Genomic DNA, 12,225 nt, shown 5'->3' with positions numbered 1-12,225 from the left:
TTGGAGTACCCGTGAATTTGGGGGGCATTAAATCCCCATGAAATAGGCATGTGGAATTTTATCAATACTCAAAAAGGAGTTGTAACTGATAAGCCTGACGTTTGCAGACAACTGCTGGCCTAAGTGGAATTTCTATAAACCCTTGAGAAACCGGCAGCACCACCAGCAGGAAGGACAACGGCTGCTCAGAAAGCCTCCCATCAGCACCCTCACTGACATCTGTGGGCCAGAAACCCAGTGTCCTCTGCACCCCACTCACCCCGGATTCCAGCACCCTGGCCTGAGCTTTAACAAGTGTGTGGGGGGGTGAGGGGGAGTAAGAGCGACTTGAGCAGCCTGGGGTAGAGTCACTGCCCACTGCGCCCTCAGCGTTTGTCTGGGTCCCTTCCTCCCACCGTAGTTTTCCTTTCCTGAAAGTCAGCATGAAAAGACAGGGCATACAGACTGGGGACACATCACTTTCCACTGCCCTCCTGACGTCTGCCTCAAACTCCAGGAACCCACGTCCTCATCTCTCCTGAGAAAGGATCAGATTAAATATTTATATGATCACGGATGTATTTCCCTTAGAATCACCAGCATTTGCATGCAGTTGATGGATTCCGGGGTCCTTGAGGATGGCTGGTTTGGGCAGGGTGCCCGGAAGCTGTCCCTGCACAGCTGGCCCTGGGGACAGGGCTCACTGAGTCTTGCAGGCACCAGACTGCCCCCTCCCCTAACAAACCCTGTGTGGGGCCAGGTCTCCTGGGAAGTGTCAGATTCCATCCCTGACCTGGAATCTGAGTCAGGAGGGTTTCCTGGCCTCCTGTGCCCTCCTACTTGGCTGTCCTCAGGAGGCCAAGGATCCAGGGAAAGGCTCCCAGACTCCACCAAATCTGTGTGTCCAGATGACTAATGTCCAAACAGCAGCACCTTCGGACCAAGAGATGACACCGACCACAAGCCAATAAATGCTGCAGAGCTGCAGGACCCAGGATCTGTCCCCAGCTCTGGGCACTTTCTAATGTTTCCTGGGTGCTCTCCATCTGCCTCTTTGATGGAACCCTGTGCTCTCCAGCCCAGCTCCTGTTGTTGGACTGGGGTCCCTGCAGAACTAATCTCTGGTTTTCCCCAAGGGCCAGGCTTTGTGGACGGCTGGCCAGTGGAGCACCGAAGACCCGGCACTGAACTGGCTGGATCCTCGGTCACCCCACCGTGAACTGCAGCGTGAGGAGATGCTGTCTCAGGTCCCTCGGGCCTCACCTAGTGGTTTCAAACACTGAGCAGGAGGATGGGTTCCAGGAGCAGCAGGTCAGCACGGCCGCACTCTGACCCCGCCCTCCGGGGCTGACAGGCGCGGGGTCCCCGCGGATCGCCGGCTCCGCGTGGCGAGGCCGTCCCCGAGGCTGTCCCCAGGGTCGTCCTGGCTCCGGCGGCGCCGGCGGGGGCGGCAGGTGGGACTCAGCAGTGTTTACCTGGCGGCAGGAAGCCTTGGAGGCGGGAAGGGGCGGGGTGCGCGCCCGGCCTCTAAGCAGCGCCGCCAGTCAGCGCGGCGCGCCAGCGAGAGCGAGCCTCCGGCCCTGGCGGCCCGCGTCTCCTACCCGGAAGGCGGCGCCGGCAGCCCGGGGACCCCGCGCAGCCCGCGCTTGGGGCCCGGGCGGCGGGCAGGTGAACTGGACCCCGCGGCGCCCTCAGCCTGGGAGCGGCGAGCGCAGTGCGGTGGGTGACCGTCGCCGGGGGCGGGCGGGCGGCGGCGCTTTGTCTCCGCGCGCTGGGAGCGGGGCGCGGGGACCCGGGAGGGACCCGGAGCGAAGGCTCGGAGCACAGGGCTGGGGAAGGCCCCGGGGTGGGGGGCTGTCCCGCGTCTCATCCAGGGACCTTCCGCCGCTCTCCCCCGCCAGCAGCGGCGCAGGTGCTGGGGCAGGTGGCAGCCCTGTGGTCTCCCTGAACGTGATGAGCGCAGGTGTAGACGAAGATCTGCGGCGGCTGGGCTGGAACCGACGGGTTTCGGGAGGTGGTCTCTGGCTGGAGCCACGGCCAGGGACGCCGAGGAGCGAGCAGTCTGGGGTGGCGGTGGGGGGGAATGTAGGGGTGGAAGGTGACCAAGGGCAAAGAGGTAGTTCTGGGTGGGGCGGGGACGGTGGTGGTGACAGCTGATGGCAGCCTGGGGGTTCCTACCAGCTTCAAGTGCCGCTTAATGCCGCACCTGGAGCCCAGCGGACCACCGCGGACTCCCCACCCCCAGACGAAGCCCAGTTTCCCTTTGAGCTCTGAGCTGGCGACACACGACTCGCCTGGCTTCCGCCTTCGCAGGGCCTGGCCCCGCTTGGCCCGCGCCGTCGCCTGTGTCCACCTGTAACCCATCTGTGCCCACCTGCGCCTACCTGCCCTCGGGCGCCTGCGCGGGCCCGTCTTGGGCGCGACTCTCATGGACACCTGGGCCCGGCTCTCCTGGTGTGGGGGTCCCCGGGAATAGTGTGTGTTCTTCATCCATTCCCTGGCGCCCAGGTGGCTCTAAGGCTCGTGGGATGCTGGTGGAGGCGCCTGGTTTCTGTTAAACAGGGTCTACTGAGCCCCTGTTTCGGAAGGCGGAGTGGGGTTTGTTAAAACCGCGAAGTTTGTTTGGGGATTTCAGTGAGACAAGGGCAGGAAATGGGCGCGTTCAGGTTCCTGGTTCTGTTTGGCAGTTACTACGAAGTGAGAATCAACACCATGTGTTCAGTTGGTCTCTGCATCCGCGGAAGGCACTGGCTTAGCTGGGGGTGTTGGGAGGGTGTAAACACAGTGTGGGGGCGCTGTTCTGGCAGCCCACACCCACGCGGCTGGAAAGCTGGCTGGAAAGCGTGTTTCAGACCAGGGAACTTTAGGGGGCCGCCTATTTAAGACCTGTGGTTTTCGGAGATTATAGCCTGCCAAGCTCAGGAAGACATTTTACAGCCGGGGACCACCCTGGGTCTAAGCCAGGTCAGTCCTGTCCCATAGGCCCCCAGGCAGGCTCCCTGTGAGTGATGGGGCCTCCTCAGACACTGAGACCCCAGGTGTTCAGAGCTAGGAGAGCTGGGGACAGCATGGCTTTTCCAGCAATGATGGACGAGATGACGTGAGAGAAGCCAGCAGCCTGAGAGCCATATTTCTACCCGCCAAGAAAAACTCCTCATCAGTAGTTTTAGTTTTTCAAGTGGGATAAACAGAAACCTGAAAGGAAAGAGTCCAGTTAAAAACTATTGTAAAATATTGGTTAACAGTAACTCCCAAGGATTTAACTGTTCCGAAACGACATTCAAATGGACTTTGAACATCTTTCTAAAGTATCGCATTTCTGCGCAAAGATAAGAGAGTTTGACATAAGTGACTTGTTCTGTGACGTGGCGATGAATTGCTGTCATGGTTTTGAATGCGATGGCAGTGAACTGAGAGAGAGCAGACCAATCTTCCTTGTGATTTTCCTGTTTCCGCCTGAAGTTTTAAATATAACTGAAGTTTATCATGTTTGAATTTTAGTTTGGATTGTTTAAAAATTGGACACAATGTGAGCAGCTGCCTCTGTGCCTTTCTTTCCTACCCAGGTATCCAGGGAGTGTTTACTGACCCCTTACAAATTGCCAGGCTGTGTTCGGAGGGCTCCGTGTCACCTCATCAACAGTCATGACTACCCTCATTTGATATGACGACCCTATTATACCGTCGTTTTTCCTGGCAGAGAAACCAAGGCACAGAGACACCACGGGGGCGCACAGGACTCGGCTCCCAGGGTCGGCCACCAGCCCCGAGTGGCTGTCTTGCGTGGCCTGGGTAAATAGGACACCTTGCAGACCTACCATCCTTTCATCCTTTTTAAAAATTCCACCCGGAATGAGTGGCCACACCCCCGAAAACCATGCTTCCTCTTAACAATGATTTGACTATAATGGTGCTATCATGTGTCTTTGTTAGTCATCCTCTCCTTTACTTCCTTAGCTGTCAATAAAGGAGAAAAGGAAGTATTCTGACTAGTTAGTATAATTTTTAGTAAGTAATCATAAAGGACACATCTACTGGTCCGGTGGAGCCCCCAAAGGAAGGTGAGCCGGCCTGATTTGGGCGCTCCTGAGTGGCTATTAACACAGCTGTAGGTGTCCTGGGAGACCCCGTGCTTCCAAAGGTAGCCAATGAGCGATGAGCCGCTGGGCTTTTCTCCCGATCCGCACCTGAGTGCAGAGCCGGGCTGTAACCAGAGAAGCAGAATCCGTGGGAGCTGCACACCAGAGATGGAGCGTGAGGGGCTGGGGCTAGGGAGGCAAGTGGATCCGCAGCACAGAGACCAGCAGGGAGGCTACACCTCGCAGGCGTGAGTGGAGGCAGTCTCCCTCACCTTGCGACCAGGTAACTGACAACGCCTATTCGGAAGCTGTTAGGAATGCCTGAGACTCAGTAATTGTTCAAAATCACAAAGGTGGATCTGAGTGTTATTTTATCCTGGACTCTGTGACCACGGAGTAGGTGTGAGGCTCCATTGTCAAAAATAGGTGGATGCCCAGAGGATGAAGACTTAGGTGACGCATCTGGAACATATAAAAAATTCTACAACCCAGTAACATAAAACGAGATGCCCAGTAGAAAACTATGTGAGTCAACAGTGAGGGAGAGAAAACCTCACTGAACTGATAAAATCTGCGTGTTGAACACATTCGTTATCAGGGAATTGAAAATCACAACATCATTAGAGTAATTTTTATACCTATCGTACTGGTGAAAAATTTAAATTCTGATCACACCGTGATCAGAGTGTTGGGGAGTGTTGGGGAGACGTAAAGAGATGAGAACTCACAGTACTGTCAGTGGGGTGTAAAGAGGAACAGGCCCTTTAGAGGATAATGTGGGAAAGCTGGAGATGGGTGTGCCCTGCATGGAACAGAGACGGGTTTACCCTCCCAGCCTGCGGTCTCTCTCGGTCTCACTCCCAAGTGTATCCTCTGGGGAGAACCTGGTCTCTGTGCATGAGGCACAGACACAAGATGCTCACGGAAGCAATTTTTAAACCCTTTTTATTTTGAGGTAATTGTGGATTTACATGCCATTGTACAAAGTAATACAGAGCAATCCATATACCCTTCCTAACATCTTGCTAAACTGAGCAACAAAATTACAACCAGGGAATTAACACTGATACAATCTATTGGCTTTACTGGGGTTTCAGATTTCACCAGTGCACTTGCTCTCGTGTGTTTGTGTATGTGCGTGTGTGTAATTTTATCACGTGTGCAGAATTGTGCAGCCCCCACCACAGTCACATAGGAGTTTTATCACAGGATCCCTCATGCCACCCTTCATAGCCACAGCCAGCTTCCCTTTTCTCCCTCCCTAAGCCCTTGATCTCTTCCCCATTTTCTATAATGTCATCATTTCGCGAATGCTATACAAATGGAATCATGTAATGGGTAACCTTTTCACATTGGCTTTTTTCACTGAGCACAATCCTTCTGAGATGTCTCCCGGTTGTTGAGTGTTGAGCTCATACTTTTCACTTGCTGAGTAGTAGCCCATGGGATGGGTGGGTCTTTGATTTCAACCATTCACTCTTTGAAGGGTACTTGGATTGTTTCCAGTTTGGGGTTATTGTGAATAAAGCTGCTAGGAACATCCACGTGCAGGGTTTTGTGTGAACACAGTTTTTATTTCTCTGGGATAAACGCCCAAGAGTGCAGTCACTAAGTCATCCCATATGCACAAGTTCAATTTTATAAGAAATTGCTGCCATGCTCTCTTCCAGAATGGCTGCACCGTTTTCCATTCCACCAGAAGGCAGGAGTGATCCAGGGTCTCCACAACCTTGAGAGCATTTGGTTTGTGACCGTTTTTAGTTTAGCTAGACAGTAGGTCTGCGGTGATATTGCATCATGATTTCAATTTGCATTTCCCTCACGGACAATGCTGTGGAACAGCTTTTCCTGTGTGTATCTGCCATCTGCATATCCTCTCAGTGAACAACCTGCTCAGGTTTCGTGCCCATTTCCTAACTGAATCATTTGTGTTGATAGTTCTTTGTATGTTCTAGGTACTAGTCTTGGTGGTTTGTAGTTATTTCCTGCCAATTTAGCTTGTTTTTTCATCCTCTCCACAGGGTCTTCTGCAGAGAGAAAGTTTTTCATTTGATGACATCCTTTTATGAATTGTGATTTTGGTGTGAAGTGTAGAAACTCATCACCTAGCCTGAGGTCATACAGATTTTCAATTGTTTTATTTTTTTTTAAAGTTCTATAGTTTTGCTTTTAACACTGAAGTCTGTTGTCTATTTTGAGTTAATTTTTGCGAGTTGTGAGGTCTAAGTTGAAGGGTTTGTGGTTTGTATTTGTTCTTGCCGGGGAATATCCGACTGCTCCAGGACTGTGTGAAAAATATGACTCTTCCTCCATCGAATTGTTTCTGCACATTTGTCACAAATGGCTCCCACATATTGTCTGGGTCTATTTCTGTGTTCTCTGTTCTGTCCCATCGAGGAGGTGACTGTCCCTCCACCAGCACTGCACTGCCTGGATTACGGTAGTTTCAGAGTAAACTTTACCATCACGTAGAGTGAGTCTTCCCACTTTGTTGTTCTTTATCAAAATCATATTCATCTTGTGTCTTTCCATAAATGTCAGAATAGGCCTGTTTATGTCTATAAAACCCTTGGTGGGGTTTTGATAGGAATTTCATCAAATCTGTACATAAATTCGGGGAGAATGAATAGCTCTCCTGTGTGGAGTCTTCCACTCGATGATCGCAAGTTGTCTCTTTATTTAGACCTTTTTATTTCTGTCATCATTGGTGTTGTAACTTTCAGCATACAGATCCTGAATCTGTGTGTTTTTGGAGTGTACCTATTTCATTTTCTTTGGAGAAATTTTTAATCATTTTTAACTTCAGATTTCACATGATTGTTGCTAGTGTTACAAAAATGTGAACCATTTTTGTGTGTTGATCTTGTACTCTGCAACCTTGCTGAATTCCCTCACTCAGTCTAGGAAGGCTTTTTGTAGACTCCTTTTGATACGTGTTCAGACCATCATGTCATCTGTAAACGGAACAGTATAATTTCTTCCCTTCCCGTCTCTCTCCTTTTGTTTCATTTCCTTGTCTTATTGCACTGGCTGAAACTTCTACCACTATGTTGAATAAGAGTTACAGGACTAAACTTCCTTGCCGTGTTCCTGATCTGAGGGGTAAAGCATCCACTTTCCACCATTAAGTATGATGTCGCTATAGGGTTTTTTGTGGATGTTCTTTATTGAGTTGACGTAGTTCCCCTCTATTCCTAGCTTGCTGAGGGGTTTTATCATGAATGGGTGTTGGAGTTTGTCAGTTTGTGTGTGTGTGTCAATTAAAATATCCATGGGATATTTCTTATTTAACCTGTTAGTATGATGGATTGTATTACTTACTTTTCAAATGTCAAACCACCCTTGCATATCAGGAATAAATTGCACTGGGTCACGTGTGTGATAGTTTTATATGTATTATATGTTGCTGGGTTCACTTTGCCAATGTTCTGTTGAGGCTTTTTGCTTCTACGTTCCTGAGCAATATTGGTCAGTGATTTTCAGTCTCTGTCCAGTCTTTCCTAGTTTGGGATAACACTAGTCTCATAAAATGCATTGCAAATTGTTCCCTCTTATTCTAATTTCTGGAAGACATTGTGTAAAATTGGCATTAATTGTTCTTTAAATGTTTGGTAGAATTTTCCAGTGAAATCATCTGGGCCTGAAGAGTTCTTTTTTGAGAATATTTCAATTACAAATTCAATTTCATTAACAGTTATGGGATTATGTAGGTTATCTATTCTCTCTTGGTCGAATTATGATAGTTTGTGGTTTTGAGGAATTGCCCCATTTCTTGTAAGTTGTAGAACTCATGAGTGTATCGTTGTTCATAGAATCCCTTATTATCTTTTTAACAACCACAGGATCTGTAGTGTTAGCCCTTGTTTCATGCCTGAGAGTGGTGATTTGCATCTTCTCTCTCTTTGTGTGTCAGTCTTGCTACAGAATGATGAATTTTATTGATTTTTTTCCCCAAAGAACTAGTTTTTTGTTTCATTGATTTTTCTCTGTTGTTTTTCTGTTTTCAATTTCACTGGTTTATACTCATATTGTTACTATTTTCTTCCTTCCTTTTACTGTCTTGGGATATATTTAACTTTTTTAGTTTCTCAAGTTAAAATTTAGATTATTGATTTAAGACCTTTCCTCTTTTCTGATGTCAGCATTCAGGTTATAAATTTCCCTCTCACCATTATTTTAGCTATGCCCACATATTTTAATGAGTAAAAATTTTGATATTAAAGAAAGAGAGGAACAGACAGATGGCCCATGAGGAGGGTTATGGGTCTATACTATGATGTATTCACTAAAGTTAAGGTAAATTACCTAGAACGTCAGGTACCAACATAGGTCAAATTTAAAGGAACAATGTGAACAGGAAAGAGCAAGTTGCAAATAAATACGGTATAATTCTATTTCTTGAAAAAAAAAGGAAATACACAAAAGAACACTACATGTTGTGCTCACATGCTTATGTGATAAATATAGAACCCAGCAAAGTAGGGCTTTCCACCAGCCTGAATTACAGCATAATCTGGATCAGCGTGCTGTTCAAACCAGTGCATTTCCTAACACGGAGTAAGTAGCTCTTGCAAATATTTCTGCATTTTAGCATTTACAGTACTTACCAAGGAGAAGCCTTATGTCCTCAAGAAAAACTGCCCAGGAGCTTTGACTAGATCTCATTTCCTATGAGAAAGCTGTGGCTTCAGACTGCAGAGAAACTCCCCCATGCCCTAAAGATGTCACCCTTTTTGTCACCACTGATCAACCACTGACCCCTTTTCAAAATCCATGTCCGTTCTGATGCGGTGTGTCCTGTCACATTAAAATAAATGCATCCTTCCTCACTTTAAGTGGAGGCTCCTGAGAGCCCTGTTTGCTGCTTGCCCTGCACAAGAGGTGGCCCCACACTTGGGGGCATCAGGCCGCATGGGATCTCCCAGAGGGCAGCGGCCCCACATCCTACCCACCCCTCTGGTTAGAACGGTCAGTGCCACCCTGGGGGCAGGAGCAAGGACAGCTCCACCCGGAAGGTCCTGCAGACATAGGAGGCCACCTGCACAGCAACTACCAACCTAAACAGAGGAAGAAAAGCTCTTGCTCTAACTCTGCTTCATCCGAGTCTGATCCTGAAACCCAGAGGCAAAACATACATAAAACAAACGCACCTGAATCTGATCGGAAGTGACGCTGGCCAGCTCCCCACCAAACACCAGCCATGGCCTCCGCATGTCCTCACCAGGCTGTGGCACGAGGTTGGCAGGGGTCTGCCAACCACCTGCATACATTTCATCCAGAATTCTTATAAGATTCAGAGCCCTAGGCCCCCGTTTCTGCCACCCCACACACGGTTATGGTTGTGGGGCTCAGGATGTGTGTTTTAATGAGCCCTCAAGCACACTCTGAGGACCCGGCTCTGAGTGAAAGAAGGATGTGGACGAGAGGCCGGATGTATGCCTCGGTCTACACAGACTTTCCAAACGCACGTGCATGTGCTCACTCGCACTTTCTTACAATCGCGAAATTCTTTGCGTTTCACTGATAAGCTGACTATATTTGAGAGAATGGCTCATGGAGGATACAGTTCCATGCTGACAGTGTATTTTAATTTGCACGCTTATTTTTGATACTTTCTCCACCTTTGGAGAACAGCATTTGATTTCCTGCCTTGTGAGTGCCAGCATATCTGACGAGGAATATTTATAGACACTCATTCCTCATCCGGCTTCTTGCATAGTTGAAACCTAACATTTTTGCTAAACTATAAAAATGAAAAACATGTAGTGCTGTGAGGCAGGCTCCCCCAGTAGAGCAAATGCACGATTGATATTCAAACTTCACCGAGTACCTGTGACGAGCTGTGCCACGCGTTCCCACGGACACCAGCATGGGACGCACTCAGTTCCTGCGCTGAACGAGCAGGGAAGGTGCAAATCCACAGATAAGTTTTCCCAAACAAAGCTTTGACGAACAGCCCTGTGTTGCCACAGCCCGAGGCTGCGCGACTTCCGCAGCGGGCGCTGCCCCGCTGGACCGAAGGGGACCCCACGGAGGTCTCCAGAGCACACCCGGCTGTAAATCTCTTTCCTCCTAAACCCGGTTCATCCTCCAAGTCGCCTCCCTGTCCCGTATTTATTCTTCCCTGAGTCCCGGTTCATCCTGGGCCTGGGCTGTTCCCGCACCTCCTTCCCTAGACGTCAGTCTCCCTGCGGGGCTCTTAGCCAACGGGGCTGGGAGCCTTTGGCCCCCAAGGGCCTTAAACGTCCCACGACGCGCTTCCTTTCTGGGAGACAACACACTGCACTCGTGCTAGTGCGCCCGCCGCCTGCGCAGCATCTGTCCGTCCTCCTGGGCCGGGTTCTGCCTCATCCCACCACCGAGCGGAGGCCGCACTCCGCAGAAGTGCTCCCGGCCCTGCGCACGGGTCCTTCTCCAGTGGGACCCTGGGCACCTTACTGTGTTGCCTTAAGGGGCCAGAGAAAGCAGAAATGTAATGAAATAAACCAAGATGAGTCTCACGTTTTAGGAGCTAGGTTTCTCTGTGTGTGTGTGTTTGGGGGGGGCTCGTTTTTACTCTGTTTTTTCAGATGTCTGCAGATGTAATAACCTTGGAATAGCAGAAACCAAGGATTTATGAAGTGCACACACCAGCTGCAGTTGTCTTCCTAGAAATATAAAGAGGATAAATTGTGTTTCAGAGACAGCATAATGCATACAGAGCTTCGATACATCATTTAATATTGCTGTGTGAAAGGTGGTGTGGTCTTAAAAGGCAAATGATGATTCTTTTATTTTGTCATTATTTTTCTATGTCAAGATTTATTTTTGAAGAGAGCAGATTTAAACCAGATATTAAAAGCTAACCTTATTCATTTCAGACCAGTCGTTGGAAATTGTTATGTGAAGGGTGGTAGGACACAGAAGTGTGCAAACCTGGCAGACAGCCTTTCTGACAATGCAGTGAAATGTCATGTGATACATATATGTATACACACACACACACACACACACACACATACATTGTGTGTGTGTGTGTTTACATAGCATTCGCAACACCAAAATAAAGTGTGCTATAGGAACTTAAAGTCAATTTTAAGGTGAAAGTGGATTAAAACTTGGACAAAATTTCACACTATTGAAAAAACACTACATTGGTGCATAAAGATAGAAAAGGTCCTAGGTGGAATTTTTGTGGGGCTAATACCATATAGTCGTCTCACTGAGTCCCGATCTGAGACTTCACTTGCTTTAATGCCACTGGTTGTAGAGGAATCTGACCAATGTCCCCTGGACGCCACTCACGGAGTTAGTTCCCGACTTCTCTCGATGGGCCACACTTACTGACCACCGTGCCTGAGGTCCCCTGGGCCTGCGGGGGATGGTGTGGGTGTTCCAAATCCCAGGCACTCCCCATCCTTTTCTTAGACCTTCCTAGTCACTCTCCCTAGAGTTCCCCCCACAAGGATGGCACAGTGGGTTTCATGACTAATTACAGATGTTTGCATAGTATGTTATGGACACCCAGGGATGGGCATGTGAAAGCGGGCAGAGAGGAGAGAGGCGGGATGCATTTGTTCCTCTGCAGGGGAAGCCCAGACCCACTCTGCGCCCCTGGGCTTCACGAAAGAAAGAGCACCCAGGTGGGGTCTCCGTGGGGCGCCACCCTGGGCCTGCCTATGGTATGTAGCCTGTCGGGGCAGGTGACCAGGCTGCCTCTCCTCGAGGCCGGTGTCTGTACCAGGAGCCACGTGGATCAACCTGGTCTCAATGTTTCTGTTCTAACATTTGGATGAAGCTTACAGTAGAGTGTAGTCTCTGAATTAGCACTTTGAAACGGTAACGGGTCCTGTGAGAGCCCTCCCCACGTGAATGGTGGGTTGGTTCTGCTTATTGTAACTAGTGGTTCGTGTGTCGAGCACTGCTGCACACTCACGTGGTCACAAGTGCCGCTTTCCTCTGAAGGGCAGAGTCCCCGCCTGCATGCTGGGTCCCCTTGCCGGCCCAGGTTAGGGTCTGCACTGGCCCTCGACCATGGGCACCTTGCGTGCTCGTGCATGGGGAGGGCTGCTGGCCCAGGCCCCAGTGGACCCCTTGCGTGGAGTCTGCTGCTCCTGCTGTCCCTGCGGCCGACCTTGGAGGTTCTGGTCCAGAGCTGAGGGAGGCAGGTCCGTCTGCAGGGCCAGCA

At 49.6% G+C, this 12,225-nt stretch overlaps 1 protein-coding gene across 3 annotated transcripts in view; it reads left to right on the top strand.

The window, feature by feature from the left end:
* The first annotated feature begins 1,301 nt into the window (after positions 1 to 1,301).
* The window catches only part of MBP (myelin basic protein), an 89,139-nt gene continuing 78,215 nt past the window's right edge, over positions 1,302 to 12,225 (top strand). For 2 of the 3 annotated variants that reach the window (XM_033087782.1, XM_033087779.1), the window contains exon 1: positions 1,440 to 1,698. The gene's annotated coding sequence lies outside the window, so the exon portion shown is untranslated. The other variant, XM_033087780.1, reaches the window with a different exon arrangement.

This window comes from Rhinolophus ferrumequinum, chromosome 19 (genome assembly GCF_004115265.2).
Source record: "Rhinolophus ferrumequinum isolate MPI-CBG mRhiFer1 chromosome 19, mRhiFer1_v1.p, whole genome shotgun sequence".
NCBI classification, from domain to species: Eukaryota; Metazoa; Chordata; class Mammalia; order Chiroptera; family Rhinolophidae; genus Rhinolophus; species Rhinolophus ferrumequinum.
Note: the sequence above shows the minus strand (reverse complement) of the source record. Positions and strands in the feature narration are given on the sequence as shown.